The 21137-nt window shown below is 43.6% G+C and overlaps 1 long non-coding RNA gene across 1 annotated transcript; it reads left to right on the top strand.

Annotated features, from left to right (window-relative positions):
* The first annotated feature begins 486 nt into the window (after window positions 1-486).
* Window positions 487-18187, top strand: LOC309860035. Its single transcript, XR_014309107.1, has 4 exons — window positions 487-528; window positions 1958-2041; window positions 5570-5728; window positions 17975-18187. It is a non-coding gene; the product is annotated as an uncharacterized lncRNA (long non-coding RNA).
* Window positions 18188-21137: the final 2950 nt, after the last annotated feature.

Consider the following 21137-nt stretch of genomic DNA (forward strand, 5'->3'; position numbering starts at 1 on the left):
GAATTCACAAGCTCAGATGCCTGCAGAGGCCCAGCTGATGACATAAAGGAGTGATTTGGGCTGGATGTGAAATAATTTGGGGTGGGTGGGTGGGGGCTGTGGGCTGTCTCCAGCTGGAGAGTGCTTTCCTGTTTTAAAGGGGCAGCTGCTACTCATTCCCGGCCAATTGTGTTCCCATGCAGAGAGTCAGGACCAGTCTGGCCAATATTGAAGATTTCCCAGAAAAAGCCAGAAATCTCCATTTTTGGGTAAAATCCCTCAAAAGGACTGTGCAGGCCAAATGGACACAGCTCAGTTTGCAGTCTCCCACTTAGCCATGTGCAGCGCTGTCCCAGAGAACAGGGCGCAATGCCCTTCAGAATCATTCTTTTTCATCCCCTGCCATACCTTTCCTTTTCCTGCCTGGCTGTACCCTTTCTTCTCCTCCGCCCCCTCTGGCCCAGGCCCCGGTTCAGCGAATGTTCCAGAGGAACACTGAGCGTCTGTCGTGGGCTCTGTATGGACAACTTTGAGCAACACTACTCTGGGGTAAGCACCTCACTGTAGATTTGTGATTTTTTTTTTTTAAGATTTTATTTATTTATTTGAGAGAGAGACAGTGAAAGAGAACATGAGAGGCGAGAAGGTCAGAGGGAGAAGCAGACTCCCCATGGAGCTGGGAGCCTGATACAGGACTCGATCCCGGGACTCCAGGACCGTGACCTGAGCCGAAGGCAGTTGCTCAACCAACTGAGCCACCCAGGCGCCCCTAGATTTGTGATTTTTAAAGAAACGCAATACTTGTGATTTTCTTCTTTCAGGGGAGAGCTGTAACCGTTTTGGTAGGTACTTCGAGGCTGACGAGGGTTAGGGCTGTACGAGCATGCGCAATAGAGAACTCCATTCTGCAATGGGTGAAAACAGCGTCAAATGCCACGTGAAAATCACTGCTAGAAGCGTTACATTAGTGTTAATATTGAGTTAAAAAATTCTGAAGGGATCAACGGACCAACCATTAAAAGACCTGCATGTGACCCCTCTTTCTCTCTTTTTCTTCTTCTTGTTCTTTTTTTTTTTTTTTTTTTTAGATTTTATGTATTTAGGGACACCTGGGTGGCTCAGATGGTTAAGTGCCTGCCTCTGGCTCAGATGATAATCTCCTAGTCCTGGGATGGAGCCCCAGGAGCCCCACGTCTGGCTCCTGGCTCAGCGGAGAGCCTGCTTCTCTCTCTCTCTCTGCCCCTCCACCCCTGTGCTCGCTGTCTCCGTCTCAAATGAATAAATAAAATCTTCATTAAAAAAAAAAAAGATTTTATTTATTTATTTGCCAGACAAAGAAAGAGAGCACAAGTGGGGGGAGCAGCCCACAGAGGGAAAGGAAGAAGCAGGCTCTCTGCTGTGCCACCGGCCCAATGCGGCTCCACGCAGAGCTGGGGCTGGATCCCAGGACCCTGGCAGATGCTCAACCCACTGAGCCACCCAGGCGCCCCTTTCTCTCCTTCTCTTAAAGAGATCATGTGAATGTCAGAACAGTAACTGCAGACAGACAGTGTCTACCACATTTAAAACACTGCCTATGATGCAGGCATCAGGAGCTGTCCGCTGAGGGGAGCGCACGAGGAGTTAATGAGAGATGGGAAACAGAGGGAATGAACGGGATCCGAGGAGAATGTTCAAGTTACCCCTAAGTAGAGGCTGGAAAAGGGAAGGAGCAGACCATCAGAGGACATGGTGTGGAAGAACGGAGTTACGTGTATTGGGAGAGATGACTCTGGAATACAAAATAGGAAGGTCAGGAGTCAGCAGGGGATGATAGACAACAACGAGCTGAGAAGGGATTGGGGCTTATCTATAAATATATGCACACACGTGCAGTATTATACTGGAAAATAGCTAACCACTGGCCTTCCTGGGGTGGGGGTAGGGGGAGCCTTGATTTGTAATATGTGCGGCTCATGTGGCATAAATTCTCCTACAGTGACTAGTTTCAAGCTATCGACGTGAAGGCATTGAAGGCAGAGCCAGGAAGAGGTGTGCACGGCCGGGCCCTGCAAGGTGGAAGGTAAGGAAGGCGACATGACGAGGCCCAAGGAAACTCATGATCCTGAGTGCCTCAGCGATGAGGGGTAACAAAGTCTGAAGAGCGGCTCGAGTGCAGTGATGGCTGAGGTCTTGAAGCCAGAGAGTGCGCACAGACATTAGAAGGACCCCTCCAGCTAGGAGGGTGACCGTGGAGACAGTTGTGGAGGCTGGAGCTTATGATCTAGGTCCTGAAGCCATAGAGGGCAGTGTGACATTGTGCTCAAGGTCAGTGAATGTCAGAGGGAGAAGTCGGGATGTTCTGCGCCATTGTCCATCGCAAGTTGCTGAGCATCTTCTACGGGCATGATGCTGGGTGGACTCTCAAGACGTGTAAGACAGCGTTTCTATCCATTTAGTAGGAGATAAGGCCTGGACATAGGACATACAGTGTCATGTGACTGATACAGGTTAGGGATGCTATGGATTAAAAAATGAGGCTCTTAATATTCATAATAGGTACCACCTATCTGAGCCCTTAGCACTGTGTTAGGTACCTTACCTGCATTCCTTTTAACCTTCAGAACAGCATCCCATTTAACAGAGGAGGAAATGGAATCAGAAATTTTAAATAACTTATCCAGATTCACACATCTGGCAAGTGGCAGAGTCAAGCTTGAATCCCACACCTTTCTAATGCCAAAAAGCCTGTCCCCCAGCCGCTGTGCATCCCAGCCCCCTCCCCCTTAAAGACAGGGCTCTGATGGAGATGAAGGAGAGTGTAATAGGAGATTTGGAGTTTCTTTTTAAAAAATTACTCAGCTTGCATATTCCTAAAGAGTCAATTCATGTTAAGAAATAATTTCCCTTGTGCTTGCATGTGACATGTATTTTTAGGATCTGCTGTTAGCAAGTGTATTTTTGTGTGATTGAGTGGGAGAGTGGGAAAGTTTTTGCAGAGCTGTTTAAACCAGAATGCAGGGGGCACAGCAGAGACTTTAAAATCTCTGTCATCTAATGTCTTGGAAAAACCACAAAGAGACGTGTTCTCAATTTATTATTCTGTGTACATCCCCAGATGAATGACTAGTTAAAGGTATTGTTAAAGCATTTTAAATGACCCACTTCCAGCAGCGAACAGAATCACTTGCTGTGCCAAGCCAACTGGTGTTTCTGAGATTATAAAACCACAAAGTGAGGAAAACGTTAAAACTGCTAAAGCAAAAATGATACACAATAATGGAGAAGGATAAAAACCGAGCTTTATTGTCTGCGTAGGCAGATGGCTGACCACTAGGTGGGCCTCGGTGTAATGTCCAGGGTAATTGGCTGCTGGGGTGTTTCTGGCGAGGAAGCTTCAGACTTCAGCTCCGTACACAAAATCCTGGCGCATTCTTCCCTGTGCCCTGCTCTCCGCCTTCTCCTCACGACTAGATCTGACACTTGATCCAAGCAGGCAACTGCAAGCAGAAAGTTACCTTTATCTTCAAATGCTTTTCTGAAAATAATGACATGAAAAGTAATTAAGGACCGGATTTCCTCTCCGCCATTCTCTTCTGCATGTACAATTATCCGCAGATATAAAATTGCCTGCTTTGATAATTATACCCTCCAAATGAGGGGCAAGTGGCTAATTATGCCCACATGTGGCCGATTGCACTCTCCATTAGCCAATTATGTGCACGATTATTTGTGCACATAAATAATTGTTCTCATGGAAAATAGCCATCCTCCTTTCAAGTGCTCCTGCTTTGAGTGGCTGATGGAGTGATTGTCACGCTGGAAACGTACTTGTTGGGAGTGAAAGAGTATCCGATACCAGGAAACGCACCAGTGACCAGAGCTTGCTGGTGGGCACTGAAGCAAATGGCAGTAGGGGTCCAGGAGAGCAGGAAGGACTCCTGGACTGCGGGACAGACTGGGGGATGGAAGGGAGAGTCTGGGGGTGAGGAAGGTGCTTCCGAGGTTGGCGGAGCTGCTCAGGTGTGGTGACCTTGAGCAGGTTCATTAACCTTCCCTCGGTTCTACTGGTTCTGCACACACAATGAGAATGATAATAATGCCCAAGTCCCAGCTCTATTGTGGGATAGATCCGACAATTTAGGAGGGTTTGTCCTCTACTTCGGATAAAAGCACCACATGACAGGAGGCATCAGGATGTGAGGCAACACATTTCCACCCGCCAAGGAGGGGTAATGACCCTCCTTAGCAAAGCAGGACCTTTGCTAAGGGAAAGGAGGTGTGATAAGAACAGGAAGCTTGATTCCCCAGGGCACTGATGAGACACCAGAGAATGACATGCAGAATTCATTCATTCATTTGTTCATTCATTCCTTCATTCATTCACCTCTTCAATAGACAAGAGTCAGCCTTTCACCTGGAGCTTCTCTGATGAGTAATGAGGGGAACTTTTACTTCACGCCCAAGAAATCTGGCGTGGGTTTTCACAGTTTGAATGACAGACAAACTCAGTGCCAGTGAATGTTGTGAGGTAGGGTCCCTTTTAACAACCCAGGAACTGTGGTTTTGATGCCAATACTAACAAGTAGTAGATGTCGCAGTGTCAGGGGTAAGGCCACGAGGCAAGATTGCAGCTCTGCTACCTGCCTGTGCTCCCATCTTCCCTTTCACACATGATAGAAGGAAGTATTCTGCCTCATGGGGGGAAGGAAGAAGATTCACAGAGGCAAATAGGCTAAGTTAGTTTTGAAAGAAGAGGTGTTTGCCATGTGGGTGCGGCACGGGGGGATATGGTCGTATTATAGAAAACCGAGGCATAAAATAGCCTGTCTAGAGTTAAATGTGTGGACTTTGGACCAGACTCTGCCTGGGTTTGAATCCTGGCTGTGTGATATTAAGCAAGTTACTTAACCTCTCTGCATTTCTGTCCATTCTTATAAAATGGGGATTCTAATAGACTTGTGCCATACAGTTTTGTAAGGGTCCAATTAGTATGTATGTAAATAGAAGTATTTAGAACAATGACTAACATAGAGGAAGCACTGTCTGCCATTACTTTAATTACTAGACTAAAAATAAACCAAAAATCTCATCTAAGAAAAGTAATACTAGTGGTTCTCAATCTTCAGTATATCTAAAACTCACATGTGTGACTTAGCAAATAAAGCAGACTCCTGGATTCCCGCCTCAGAGACGCTCCCTCACTAGGCTGGGCTGGAGTCCAGACGTCTTCCCTTCAAATAAGCCTCTCCCCAGTCCTGCCCCAAGTGATTCCGGTGCAGGTGACCTGCGGACCAGGCTTTGAGAAATAGAATCGCACAGAAGTGGCCCCTCACCACAGCCCATTCCTTACCTGGGGGATTTCTGCTAACAAAAGCCTCTGCGGGAACGGGCGGCGGGAGCCCAGAGAGGCAAGTGCGGGGCCCCTCTGAGGCAGCAGCGTGTGTGCTGCGTGGTCCCATGGGCCCACTAGCAGCTGCCTTCTGGAACTCTTCTGTAAACTCAGCAGACAGGATGATTTTTTTTTTAATTAATATTTTTATGATGAGACAAATCTTGTGTCTCTTAATTCTGTAAATGAGGAAACTAAAGTGTAAACATCTGCACTGAGGAGAACGAGTTTCCAAAGCCAGAGGCTCCCGGCTCCGGGTGATCCCCAGCAGTGGGAAGGCAGGTGGACTTGCCCAGAGTGCAAAATACGGACCTGTGGCTGCAGGCGCCACAATGGCCAGAAAGAACCGGTTCTGCCTATGGTGCATGCATGCTTAAGGTAAGCGCTTCTTCACAATGCTGGTTTTGAAAGCTCGGCTTCCTTAAATAGGAACATTCTAATGGTAGCAAAAATGAAAACATCTTCTGGATTGAAAAGGGACCCACGGCATAACAGTTATCACACACCCCTCTCCCTGGGTGATGAGTGGCTGCCTGGCTGGCCTCCAACCCCAGGGTCCAGATGCTGAAGCAATTATAGACAAGATCGCAGGCCTACCGGACACTTCTCAGAAATAGGTTGTTGACATAAAAAGAAATATTGATTCACGAAAATAAAAATGTTATGCTTAAATACTACCCCCCCCCCAAAAAGAAATTTGCTTTCTGCATATCTACATATTGAACCTTCATGAAGACACGTTCCCCTAAAAACCCACTAGTGTCGGAATGTGTGTTGTCCTTTGTGATGTATGCACACAGATCTCGTAGACCCGGTCAGGAACTGCGGAGAGTGAAGGTCATCCGCTCCCTGTCTAAAGCCCGAGCCCTCTGCGTCACAGCCCTAAGCACAGCCTCTCCCCTCTGCTGGAGGGCGGGTTCAGCGGCCAGCTGGGCTCAGCCCTGCTCTAGCAGACAGTTCCATCCTTGGCTTCCATATGAGACCATCAGGGGACGTGCTTATCTGGAAAGAGCCAGTCAGGCCGGAGGGAGGGATTGAATCTAACAAGACGACGTGTGATAAGGATACTCGTGAAGCTGAACTCCAGACTGGAGGAATGGAGCAGCACATTTTTGAGAACAGCGGAGATGAGCTTTGGCGGTTGGGCACTTCGTCTGCCAGAGCAGCCGTTCCATCTGGATGGCTCGAACTGCTGGAAAGTTCTTCTCCACATGGTGCCCATGTAGCTTCAGTCCATTCTTGCCGTGGTGCTTGCTTGCCCCGGCTTGCTCACCCTGGCTTCCCCTATCTCTCCCTTATGTGTTCCCCTTCTGGCTTACCCCCCTCCTCCTGACTAACGAGTGCCAGTCACCCTGGGGCGTTTTTTGGGGTCCTTGATGGACTAAACCCATTCCTGCATCCAAGTCCCTACCCCTGCTGTCCTACCTCTTGGCCAAGCTGCCTCCTTCCCGTCCTTCAGGACTCGGCTCCGAAGCCTCCTTGCGCAGCGTCAGCTTTCTCCCCCTGTTCCTCTCACTCTCTGTACCCTGTTAACTCCCTGCTAGCGCTCAACAACATTTATACTTATTTAAAAATAGAGCTATTTGTACACTCTCTCTCCTGTCCTCCTCCTTCACTGGAGTCTTCATAAGCCAATCCTTAAAACCCAGTTAATAGATAGATATCAGACAATTATATATCATTTTCAGTCCATTCTGAGTTGATAAATATATTTTAATGTATTAGGCATGAAGAGAGCAAAGATATTTGTTCTCCTGTTCTTACCTAGGGATGTATCTCAAAAAGATTTAAAGTAGGGGCGCCTGGGTGGCTCAGTGGGTTAAAGCCTCTGCCTTCGGCTCAGGTTATGGTCCCAGTGTCCTGGGATAGAGCCCGGCATCGGGCTCTCTGCTTGGCAGGAAGCCTGCTTCCTCCTCTCTCTCTCTCTGCCTGCCTCTCTGCCGACTTGTGATCTCTGTCAAATAAATAAATAAAATCTTAAAAAAAAAAAAAGATTTAAAGTAGACATTTTGGGGGCCAAATAAGTGTGGTAATGAGATGATCTTCTGCTCCTAAATACTCAGCTCTTCCAGCTCACTGTCCCTGCATGGGCGTGTCAGGCCTCGGGTCCCCTTCAGACCGTGTGGTCTCTGGAGCTGTGGCTCTCCAGGGCTGGCAGGCAGAATTCTGGTTGCACAGGACTGGGTCAATTCTGACCTGGTCTGCAGGCCAGAGCTGTCAGGAGCCGAGGAGGTGGTAGCTGCTGCTGTGAACGCCTTTCCCCGAGTCTGCCAAATGGCCATCAGACAGTGTTAACGACTTTTGATTTAGGTTTGAACAGAGCAGTCCCTTGGGCCATTTACTGTGCTGTATCATCCTCTCTGGAAAGTGCTCTCTAAGTAACTGCCCAGCAGACTGAGGAAATAAAATGCTCACAGACGGGGGAAAAACCTATACACACAGAGAGGCCGACTTCTCATAACACGGTGTTTAGGTCTAGAACTGGATCGTGAAAGGGTGCTTAAATTTTCTGTGTTCATTGCATAGAACACGCATTTATCCCTCCTTTCCCCTCACAGCTGCCTGCTTCTGTCTCTCTGCCACTCACACACACACACACACACACACACACACACACACACACACTGAGTCATTGCCAAGAGTAATAGAGTTGCTTCTTTACCTTTTGGAAAGAAACCTCATTCTGATGAGGATGCTGCTGACTAGCCTGGCTCTTAATTGCAGAGACAATGCTTTATGCCATTATCTCTGCACAGCTGAAGGGCCTGGTGGAATCCGTCCTCTAAATGAAATAAAGTAGAGAGATTCCTGCCAAGGGTTGGCAAAACTGCAGTCTTCTCCCCCACGCTCACAGCTTCTGAGAGAGAGAGCAAGAGGGGGGCAACAAGCATGTAGGGGCAGAGCCCCCTGAAGGGAAGATGAGGGCAGAAGTGTACGTGGAGGTCAGGCTGGCTGACAGAAAGGACATACTCCTGAGTAACTGCTTTACCCCTTCGGTACCTGCTCTGAAATACTCGGCAGAAGTTCACAAAGCACCCGACTGAAGTCTCTACTGCGGGGACTAGAGGACCCCCTTAAGGCTGAGACCTTTATTCCCACACGGACTTTGGAGAATGTACCCTGCACAGTGGTCCATATTCTTGCTCTGACAATGCCAGAGACAAGGACTACAGGTCATGGCCCTCCACCCGGGATGACGGCGGAAGGGGACATCTCCTGAGGGTTCACCGTGTGCCAAGGGCTGATCCAAGTGCTGTACTGTACCGTCACATCTAGTTACCAGAAGGGCGTGGGTATGGAGCAAAAGCCAGTAAGGGCGTCCAGGAATAGCTACCCTCCTTGGGCCCCTATAAACATAGTAATTGTGTTTTCTTCTCCAAATCCTATGTATTACTTCTGTTGCTGAGATATTCACTGTAGAAAAAAGATGTAATAGTAATCATGTAAAAGGGTGCTGGGCAAGACAGCATCCAGCCTCAGTACTCACTGGAGGCTGAACCCGAAACTCTAGCTTCTCGATCGTCCCACGATGAAGATCGCTTGGTTCAAAGACAAGCCGGTAGATGGTCACTCTTCATTACATAAATGAGCAGCGTTCAAGAGAAGAGTGAAGAGATCTTTGTATTTCCCGAGATTCAAAAATCTGCCTCACTCTTTGGGGGGCAGGTCGTCCAGCTAAAGTGGGAGCCGGTACCTCTGGTTCTGTAAAGTGGCAGACCCTGAAATGAGAGACACACTTGGAGCCCATATGCCCCTGGCTCTGTGCAGGGACTGCCAGAGCTAATCACGAACAGTTGTAACTTTGGAACAAGTGCAGCACCTCCTTGGCTAAGGTTGGCCCTGACAAAGAGGGTTGTCATCCTATAAAAACCCATTGCATGTGTGCATCGGACTAGTAAAAAAGCATCATGAAAGGGACTGTAACATCTTGTGGAAATGGTCTAAGTAGCCTCTGTTTCCATTTGGTGTTAGAAGAAAATGGACCCATCTTTGTGCTCAGCAAAGCCTTGGGAGAAGGAAACCTTACAGAGGAATATACTGTAGTTTCTGTGGCGTTAATGACAGAGAGAGGAAGGGCGAGTGCTGCTGTAGGCAGTCATTCAGGAACCTGGCTGACAGCACATCTGCCATTTTTAACATTTTGTTTCCAAGGTTATTCCCATCACTGAAGTCTCTATTGCAGCCCATGACAGAGGATGGCTTGGAGGAACACAGATGGGAATTTTTATGCTCCAGACTTGAAATGTGCATATACCGTTTCTGATCGTACCCATAGAATGGGGGCTGAGAAATAGAGCCCCAGGAAGCAGATTTTGTGGACAGCTAGCAATTTCTGCCACCTACGACAAGGGGGATCTAAAGCTACTTATTAGAAAAATATAATATAATATAAATATATATCATATTTATATTATAAATATATATTAAATAATATTATATTCATATATAATATAATATAAAAATGGTGATAGCTAACATTTATTCAAAACTGACTATACACCAGCTGGCACTCTAAGAGTTTTCATGGATCAACCCGTTTAACCCTGACAGTGGCCCTGTGAAGTCAGTGCTGATATTATCCCCATTTTATAGATTAAGAAAATGAAGTCTGGAGGGGCTTGAGTAGAGAAGTGGTCATATTTGTGCCCTTGGGCTTTGAGCAGTTCCTGGAAGTATCACCTGGAATCTGATGTGAGAAATGCTCAGACAGGCCGGGAACAAGGAGTAGAAGGACACTGAGACTCAGGCTCAGTTGGGGATGGGTGGATGAGTGGGTTAGGCTTGAAGTTGGATAGAGAAGCTGATGCTTGACAATTTTGCGGAACCTTGAAGGGTGAGAGGGACTTTACTGGACAAACTGATGGGTCCGGCAGGCAGGAGGCAGAGGAAACCATACCCCCCACCACAGAGACACTGGAGAAACTATAGCATGTTTCTAGTGTTAAGGGATAATTCTTTGAAAGGTGAGGTCAAGCCCTCATGCAGATATGAAATGAACACATGTCAAATATTTTATTTGATTTTTAATTAATGAGGAAACCGGAAAGATGCTACAACCGGCTCCAAGGAGAATTCAGAGAGCCACACAGTGGGCAGTGAGGAGTGCCGAAGTGAGCTTTCAAGCAGATGCAAAACGGGTTTATCCACAGAGCAAGAATCAGCTGTTTTCCACTAGACATGATTCAGGTGCATTTCCATGCATCATTATCAATTTTATGGAACAGGCAGAGTTGTAAAATAGCTCAATGCCAACGAGAGGCACGACTAGCCCAAAGGGTATGCTAGACAAGATGCCCCCAATTTTTTTTTTAACCTCATTTCAAAGACTTTCACAGATTTTTTTCTGATAAGGAGTATCAGCGATTCCTTGTGGCAGGAGGTAAGACTGGAAAGACAGCGGAGCCCAGTTTTAAGAGGTAACAAAAGTCCTCCAAAGGCATATGGACAATATCCTACAGGTCAGGAAGTCTCACACTATTAATAGAGACTGTAATAGAGACACCTGTCGAGTTTGTCCTCGTACACTTCTCAGGCCCAGCTCCTAAAGGGTCTGAGACACTGGATTTCAGGTGGATCCTGATAATGTGCAGTTGCATGAAGAGGCCCCCGGGTCATTGTAACACACTTGGAGAAAAATTCGTGGAACTAGTAGAGAACCATCGAAGGTTTTTAAGCATGGAAGGTTTTTAACCTGAAGACATCTATGTTGCAGCAGAGGAAAGCTGATTAGGAGGGAGAGAAGCTCGATGCTCTTTAAAGACTGCAAAGCAATAGTGAGAACAATTCACATTTGAGGGCTGATGGGGGCCCCCGAGTATGTGAGGCACATGGCATGTTGTAGACGGGAGAGCGGCCTGAACTAATTCAGTGTCAAGGGGAGGAGAAGAGGGGGCAGAGTTGAGAGTGATTTTCACTGCAGCCTGAGAACTCCGCCTCCTCCCAAATTCATACCCAGGGCTGCGCCCATGAACGTGTGTCCAGCCTCTTCCTGGGCCTGTAGGGATGGGCTTGGGCACCTGATAAATAGGGACACTTCCCACCAATGTAAAGCCTAGACTTTGGAAATCTCTGGATGTGATTCATGCTTTCTAATAACGATGGAGATCTGAACCATAAAAAGAATCCAAGTTCCTCAAGTCATAAAGGCGCTCATCATTTGGAAGGGGTAAAACACTGTCACTATTTTCAGTCATCCGTGAAATGAACATTCTAGGAAGATACAGTGAGTTGATGCACCACCCTTGAGCAGGGGACAAAATGAATGCTCACCGGGGATACTTGGTATTTTAAGAGGATGGCAAAGGGAAGAATAGTGGGGGTGGGGCAAAAACTGAGAGAGATCATTAAATTATAATCTTAATTGAGTAAGCATTCATGGGGCCCTGTTATTTGAATGGCCTCCCAACTGTTCATGTACAAATATGATACATTGAACCAAAGCTATTTTAATAAAACATCCATTTTCAGAAGCTGTAATAGGTTCTCCCAGGTCAGATTTGGTAAGCTAGAAAGAATAAATGCCAACTCATATTTTTCTGTGATAATGAAAATAAAGAGAAATGAGTGGTTCAAACCAATAGTTTAATTTTAGACAAGAGTTTGACTCCTCTCCTGTCCTTTCCCTGGAGCTGTTACCAAGTAACCAAGCCGATTGGCTTGAATCTCCCTGTTCGGCATTCACACTTATACTGACCCTCTGTGCAGACAGTCTTCATCTGTTAAATGAATCAGTGGTTGTATAACTGGGGCTATCCTGAGTGGGATTCCTGAGGTCTACGTCCTGATTCTCTTTTGCCGGCTAAGTCTGTGAATGACCTTCAGCAAGACGCCTAAGGTCTGCGTAGAATTGCAGGTTTGTCATCTCAAAGATGGAGTTGATAATCCCATCTCTCTTGAGCCCACACTGAGAAAAAGATTACATGACTGCAGTTATTGGAGAGTCTCATGCAAAGATGTCTTATAAATATTATAATTAATGTTATCATTAAGTATTGCCTTAGTGCAGCTCTCCCAAGTATAAATATCAGCAGAGTAAGAAGTCAGTTTTCCCTGAAGCAAAACTGAAATTTGAAAATGCAAGTTGGAGGAACCTACTTTGCCATGGATGATTCCAGAAGTTCTGCAACACATGCATGATTTTTTTCCTACATGGACTATTGATGACGAATTTTGACTTAAAATTTCTTATTTCTAGGACTGTCCAGAGACTTAATAATAAAGCCCCATGGGAGGTTTCTAAAATATTTTCATACAATAGTTTTCATGACCATTAAATTTTCCATATAATATCAGTCTATATAAAAGCTCAGAACCACTATGTGTTTGTCAATTGAGTAGAAGAAAATATACATTAATTGTTATAAATGAGAACATTGACTTATTATATGTAATAAACATTTATAAATATATACACAGTGTCATCCTTTGGCTAGTTTAGAGGTTAGAAGAAACTGTTGCAGTGTATTGCAGTGGACAGAGGACAGGACCAGGAGTTGGGACACCTGGGTTCCTAGGAAGCACTTAATAGGGCTGCATGGTACAGCTTAGAGCTATTCCAACAGTGGACCAGCCTGGCATCATGGGTACCTACCCAAAGTCTTGTTAGAAATACAAATTCTTATCTTTGACCCTCAATTTACTGAATCAGAATCCTTGAGTATGGGCCATAAAATCTGTATTTTAGCAGATTCTGGTGAGACTCTGATGTAGTAGAGTTTGAGAAGTACTATGTAGTTGATCCTGACTTAGACTTACCAGAAATATGATCTTGAATATGTTACATCATATCACTGAGTTCAATTTTCTCATATTTAAAATCTGCACAATAATGTCTACATTACAGGTTTGCTTGGAGGATTAAACAAGATGTTGACATCTGGTCTAAGGCTGACATCAAATAAATGGTAGTTTTCTTGCTTCTCTGCTCTTCTGTAGACTAGTTGGTTAAGTGTGAGCAACTGTGAACATGAAGCTGTTCCCTATTTAGTTTCTTTATTTGTAAAAAGAAGGAGACATCGTTGTACTCAGTTCACGAGATAGTTACCAAAATCGGTTGAAATTATGTGTGTGACAGCTTTTTGCACACTTTAAAAGGATTAGACACATCTAAGAGATTAATGGGCTTGGGTTGCTGATTTTTAAGCTCAAGTGGGTAATAAGATTGACGCTGTTCTGCATCCACATAGAAACTCTAGAGAATATGCACATTTGAAACAGAGATGTCATCCCGGGAAGGTGACCTGTTCACCCAAACGAGTCCACACAGATTGGTTTTCTGGTGGTATGCTGGAGTCAACCTGTCCTAGCTCATCAGGGCCAATTGATAAACCTCCAGGAATTTTTGTAAATTGGTTGTTTAAGTTAGCTATTATTTAAAATTAAGTTATATAAATTAACTTACAATGATATTAAATAAATTAAAAACAAAGAATAATTACTCTACATTCTTCCCTTCATAATTATTTTACTACCTACACCTTGAGACTATTTACATTGCTTGCATACATATGGCAGTAGTACTTCGTAATGGCATGCTATCTCCTCACTCCACAGAAACGGACATTGGGCCAGTAGCTTGAAACTGGCCATGGTGGATGAATATTTGCATCATGGAGATACACCAGTGCTACAGATCCAGGCTTTTTTACCACTGGTCTTACCTTTGTTAATTTACTGCAGTCCAAGTTCTGACTCCAGCCTTAGAAACCGAGATTTGCCAGCATGCTGAGAATAGAACCATTTTATGGGAAGGACTCATTACCCAGGCTCACAGACTGATATATATACAATCAGAATATTCATTTATTAAGTCACAGCAAGGAGAGTTGCCATAGGACATACCCCAGGGAAGGCAAAAGGAGCTACTTACACATTTTGAATATTTAATGACATTAGGCCAAAATGACATAGACCATTTTTCTCCACAACAGGGACACCAGTTGACTTAAGGGAGGGACAAGCTAAGTGCTTGGGCAGGGTCACCCGCTCCTTTAGACCTTATGTGGGACTGTCCACTTTGCCCAGGGACTCTCCTTTCTTGACATTATTATAGGCAAGTTGACCTTGCCTTTCTGCCCCCACTGATGAGCTTATTCTTTCTTAACACATGGCAATGACTCCAATCAGGTCATAGTCAAAAATGGACAGCTGTTCTTCATCTTCAATGCACTGTCTGTCTTCCAAAGACAAGTTCTGGGACCATATGCATCAGGATCATTTGAATGTGTCTTAAAAAATGCAGATACCCAGGCCTTCCCTACATCTGTTACATCAGAGTTTCTGCCAGTGGGGCCCAGGAATCTGTATTTTCAACAAGCTCCTAGGTGATTTCTATCCACACTGCAGGCGTGACAACCAGTCCTAGAAGTTTCTTTGCACATTTCCACTCAATACATGAAGCTGTTAATTTCTGAATTTTACTCCCAAGACACCTGTAGCCTCAAGTTCCTGAGGGCACCACACCGCAGTCCCCCATACTGCTCCTACCACCTCTGTCACGAAAGACACAGCACCAGACAGTGTGGCTGTATTAGTACAAATTCACCCCCATTTAAGAAAACTCAGTTCTAATCCTGACTGCGGGCCAGTAGCCACCTTTTCAGTCCCTTTCATTAAGGGCCTACCCATTATTATTCCCCCTTGATGGCAGAGCTAGAGATGCAGGAATGCAATTTGTTCTATGTGAAATCTTAAGTGTACACAGAAGGAGGTGCACGGGTTTTGGTACCGTCTCTAAACAGCAGAAGGAATGAACTTTGGTGAATAGGACATGATCAGAATCATTCTAGCTCAGTGCTTCTTGACCAGGAGTGAATCTGACTCCAGGCAACTGTGGCAATGTTTGGAGACATTTCTGGGTGCTGCAACTGGGGGTGGGGGTGGGTGATGGGGTGTTACCGGCATATAGTAAGTGGATGCCAGGGATGCTGTTAAACATCCTACAAAACGCAGAACAGTCTCCCCAACAAAAAATTATCCAGCCCCGGATGTCAATAGCTCTAAAGTTGAGAAACCCTGCTCAAGCTTCCTTTTCTCTTTCACATTCTAGTCATTTGTTTTCCTTTCAGCTTTAGGATTCATCCAACAGCCTCATGCCCCTGCAGTTTCTGGAGAATTTTTAAGGGCTGAATCATTTTAATGTCACAAGAAAAAAATAAATTCCCAGGAAAGGATGGGTCATTTTGTTTAATGATGTTTTGCCTTTCACCCAGCAGGATCTCAATAAACATTTTTTTAATTAAATGGATGAATAAATTAAAACATTACTTTCACATGTGTTTGAATAACAGGAAGATGGCTTCATGTACATTTATAACTTGTTCTGGTATTTGTCTTGAGTGGGTCATAAATGCAGGCTACATGCTTTTCCCCTTTGAATGGATCCAATAATAATGCTCTTTAAAAAAGAAAGGAAAGTGGTTGTGATTTGCTGAGAGTGTAATGCTCATAAAAGCCAGCCCTGAATCCAACCCCCTAGATCTATTTACGGAATTCAAAGAATGTCGGAAAAGCATGTGGCTTCAAGGTTAATGTGTAAAATTCACAGAAACTTGAAAAATCACTATGACTAAAAAGAAGGTATGAGCACTCTGGATGCCTTTAAGTTAGAACGACGGCCAAAGCCAGTTAATGCTAAAAACAGCTAATTTAACAAGTTTTTACATTTGCCTCCCACTCCACCTCACATTTAATCAATATGCCTTAAAGAGAAATAATGAAAAAGTGGGAGCTCTGAACCAGATCTGCTTGACTGCACAAACCCCAGTCAAACACTGCGTTTTCTATCTGCAACTTGGGGGCGTCCATAGTTTACTAATCAGGAAGCAATGCAAAGAGAGGAGGAGATGCACCCCAGAGCTGGATTTGGTTACAGAGCCTGACAACATCAGTGAGTGGTCTGGAATCTAGGGCAAGCAGGCAAAAGAAGTTCTAGATAAAGGAGCCTCATCATTGTCACACCCTAAAATCATAGACTCCTGGAAGTGTACAGACGGATGTGATTAGAAATTTAAAAATCCAGTCTTTCTAGTTTTCATCTGAGAAAACAGATGCCCAGAGAGGCTAAATAATTTGTTCAAGAACACGGAGCACAGACCACCCTAGAGTATAAACCCCTTAGCAGAGCATCCCAAGCCTTTGACCTTTCCAGTCAGAATTAGGTAGTATTTTCCAGGGTCTCATGTCTGCCTCTGTCTAGCACATTTGCCCATCTGATGAGTTTGGGAGTTTCATTATCTGCCATCTACCATTATTCTACCATCATCTCCCCATTCCTCTTCACTTGGCTGTACCTTGGACTCAGTACATGTTGGTTAAATCAAACTGGGTTGAGCCCAGGTTTGCTAATCAGTCTGGGGCACTGGGAATCAGGATAGCTTGTAATTTGTTTTGCTTTTTTTTTTGCTCATTCACTTTTTCCACATATAGACTTTCTACAAATGTTATTAACATCTGATACAAATGCTACATCTGGATTCTTGGGATTAGAGGTCTCAGATATATCTTGGTAATCTCTACACATCAAGTTGCTCTGAATTTTACTTTTTTAATTAATTAATTTGTGGATTTTTTTAAATTAATTAATTTGTGTTTTAAGTAATTTCTACCCCCAACATGGGGCTTGAACCCCAGATCCCGAAGATCAAGAGTTATGTGCTCCATGCCCTGAGCCAGCCAGATGTCCCTGTTTTGAATTTTAAAATGTAATTGGGTGAGGGTGGGGGGTAGATAAGACCCTCAAAAGTATTTTTGTTAATTTTACATTTTTTTCTTTTATTCTTTTAAGTAACTTTCTTCTTATTATAATTCCTGTTCATTATAGAAACCTGAGGAAATAGTAGAGAAATAAATAAGATAAAGATTACCCATAATTGTACCATACATTTTTTTAAGCCCTAGGTAAACGCTAGGAATGCAGTGTAACATCAAAACATCAAAGTTTGCAGGAGCATAATTGACTTAAGAAATTATGCAGGCTGGACAGTTCTTGCTGGGGTAATTTTACAGATGACATTATTGAAAAAATAAGTGACTAGTCAATCTCACACAGCGAGGATGTGGCTTAGGAGGATATTGGAACCAAGATTTCTACTTTCCAAGGATAGTCAAGGGGAAGTGCTAAAAATCTGACAATATCCCTCTGGACAGACATTTATTCTATTACTACAATAAGCCACATGGTAAGTCATAAGGGGCATTTCGTACTTCTAATCTGTCTCTACTGTATTTAGAATCTGATAATGCCACTATTAGAATTCATCTCTTTAAGAATAAAAGGAACCGAGGAACTAAAGAGAGGGGTTGCACTAATCCATTAATTATATCCGTTAAGCTTCAGTTACAGCTAATAAGGAATATCACATGACCACGGTGCGTGCTTGTTCTGAACAATAAAGAACATGAGGAAAGATACGATTCAGGACCGAAATGTCCTTCAGCACTATGTAGGTAGTGGTGATGAAAGTCATTAAAAGAAAAATTGATTGAGGTATTTTAGTAAACAAAAGAACTCACTGCTTACCCTTCAGGAAGTGTATTGTTAAGATAGTGCCATTCAGCCTCTTGGAAGAAAATGTTTCTTCATGCTTCTCTCTTTAGCCTAATTCTTATCCTGTCACATTTCAGGCAAAAAGAAAAAAAAAAAAGAAAAAAAAAGACAAGATTGAAAATGATGGCTCTATTTTATTTGCTTCAAAAGAAACAGGCTGTTGCATTGTGCTTGGAACAGTTTACTTTTGGCCTTGACGTAAGTGTGAAAGAAAGACCATGTAATTGACAAGGCTGTCTCTGGGGAGGCAGCAAATATAGTGTTAAGAAGATGAACAGGCGTGAAAACAATGACTGTTTGGTAAAAGTAAATAATTTCTGCAGCGACCATGTTCTCACCATACTTTCTTTGATACTGATTTGCTTAATAGGACAGTAACAGAACCGTAAGTAGCTTGTGGGCATTGTCTTTCTGATATTTTTTTTCTTTTGCATTCTTGAATTTATAATCACATTTGTATTACCTTTGGGTTACACTGAGGATCTGTAACTTTTATTAAAATCTGGAGCATCCAATACCTGACATATATCTTCATTCTCTGAAATCTTAGGATTGAATTAGAACATTCTTGTGAACACTGGTATATTAAAACAGAATTTTTTGTCAACTGAAGACGTGAACACCAGACTGTCATACAGGCTTTAAAAAAGGTCTTGGAGGGGGTGCCTGGGTGGCTCAGTGGATTAAAAAAGGTCTTGGAGGGGGTGGGGAGAGGAGGGGGGAACTCAGTTTTATAAATCTTAAGGAATTCACCCTTGGTAAGAGTATATAAGGGTAGAAGTGGGAAATCAGGAAGAGAGCATTTTAGGAGAGGGGTGTCGGTTTGCTAGGAATGAATGCTGCCCCTCCCCCAGGGGAGATGGCCTAGGGGAGGCCTGTCTTTCCATCGATGTCTGGTTGGAAAGGGCCCTCCACAAAACCACTTCAGGAGCCTGCTGTGGGAAAACTATTGCCCAGGGAGTGTAGTCCTCCAAACTCTGACTCTCAGTGAAAGGGGGAGAGACAGTTTGGCTGGCTGCTTCGATGGTGGAGTCAAGATTGCCCGCATTGGACAGCCTTGTGGGGGTTGCCTTAAGTCTTATCTGAGAGGTGCCCTGGAAGAAAAAACATGTAGCTACAGAGAAGATGGAGGTCGCTTCAGATGGAGCTGAAGGAGAAGTAAGTAACCAATCGGGACTCATTCACCCTGTGAAGAGAATGACACAGGAAAGATCCCCAGTGATGGGGGACAGGGGTGTCTCTATGAATGACAACCCTCTGCCCCACATACACACCCCAAAGCAATCAGTTTTAAACACATGCCGAATCTTAGGAAATTCATATACTAAATCACCCCCAGAGTATCTGGCAAGTAAGAATTTTCTGCTCCCCTTACCTCTTCTTCCTCTTTGTGCTCTAACCCTTGCAACCCCAGTAGGATGAGCTGGAGAGGAGCAGAACCCCTGGGCTGGAAATCAGACCAGAAGTCTGCCCTCCTGCAACTGCAGATTCTCCCTTGCCACTGGCCTGAGCTGGGGGAAGGAAGGAGGTGTTCCTTTTAAATCGAGAATAAAATGTTATTTCATTTAATGCTTTCATTTAGAATAAGCATTTATAGATTTATATATTGACTGGATGTCTTAATTATTAAACCAAGACCGTGTTTGGTAGCTTAAAGTGATGAGACATCTTTTTATTGCCAAAGAGCATCCAGGAAAGTTGGGAGCCTGCCTGAGTGTTTGTGCAGTGACAGGGGAAGAATGAGGTCCTAGGGCAGATTTTATAAGTATAGCCAGAGCCCTTAAGGGCTTGTTTAATGTAGTGGTTCCGTACTAAGGTTTGTGCACCATAGCTTGTGCAGAGGGGAGAAAAAAGGGCTGTCTTGTGTTTTTCCCATTCCTTTTTTAGAGGAGAGCTCAGCAAACATAAAAGCCCAATTCAAAACCCAATGGGTATATTTGCATATTCAAGTCTAAGACATATCATGTAAGAACTGAATTATGGCATTCATTATTTCAAGTGACAAGCTGTGGGGTTTTTTTCCCTTCTAATTTAACAAATTAATTTTCTTTGGAACCTTTTGGTTTGGATTTTAAGATTTTAAGCTTTCATCACGAAAAGATGACAGCCTTGAAGATTAAAGTGTGGTTCTTCCCAAGATGTTCTCAGCCCCGCCAAGGATTCTGTGCAGACTCAGGCTTCGTTCCTCTCCCATAACCTGTATTTCTTGATATTCTCTTTACGTTCTGAAAGACTTTTTTAAAAGAAAAATATCTGTGGTTGAAGGACATTTCAAAGAATAGAGGATACAGTTTTAAATCAAAGGAAGTTTCATGATATGACTTTAGTAGCTCATTTGACTTACGGTGTATCCTTTCCTTATGAAAGTGTTAAAAAGCTCTGTACAGTAAGCCTGGCAGTCTTTCTACGAAACACAGGTTTGTTTCTTTTTTTTTCCCTGCCCTATAGAATGTATTTTTTCAAAACATGAATATCAGCAGTTAGAAAATAGTACATTTTATATATGTATCTACTATATACATAATATGTATGTCTATGTATTTTTTTGTTTCCTTTTCAAAGTCCTCAAAAACCTATAATCATGAATATTTTCTCTCCTCAGTATTTTTCCCCTCCCAGAAACTTTGAAGTTTCTTTGCATAACACCAGGACAAATGTATTATTACTATTATTATTATTATTATTATTTTGTAGACATGAAAGAGGGTGCCCTATCCCCAACCAGGCTTAGGAGATTCTGAAGTCCCCTATTTTCTTCCTTCCTTTTGCAAAGAGGCCCTTCTCTTTAAGAGAAGTAATTTGTTATTCACAGTTTCCTTGTCCTCATATTATCAAGGGAAAAATTGTAGAAATTTTAAGAAAGCTCTAGGCAATGTTTTCATCGCCGAATCTTTGGGGAGTTATAAAAACAAACAGATTACTGAACCTACAAGAGAAACAATTGTGAAGTCATTACATGTTAAGCATAAAGCAAAATCTCCTCCTGGATCATTAAGTTATAGAAGAATAGAGAGATTGCATTTTAAGATTCTGATAAAGCTAGGTAACTTGGGAGGCAAACAAGTAAAATTTTACAATTCAGGAATATTGACAGCAGTTGAGTATGATAGACTTCTCACATTCCAAATGTAAAGCTTCCTTCACTGAGCTAATAGAGGCACTGCCACTGTAGATATTTAACAAAAAATAAATAGAATGAGTCAACAATTTAAAACTAAAATGTGTTTTTTATTCATTCTC

This window comes from Mustela nivalis, assembly GCF_964662115.1.
Source record: "Mustela nivalis genome assembly, chromosome: 2".
Taxonomy (NCBI): Eukaryota; Metazoa; Chordata; class Mammalia; order Carnivora; family Mustelidae; genus Mustela; species Mustela nivalis.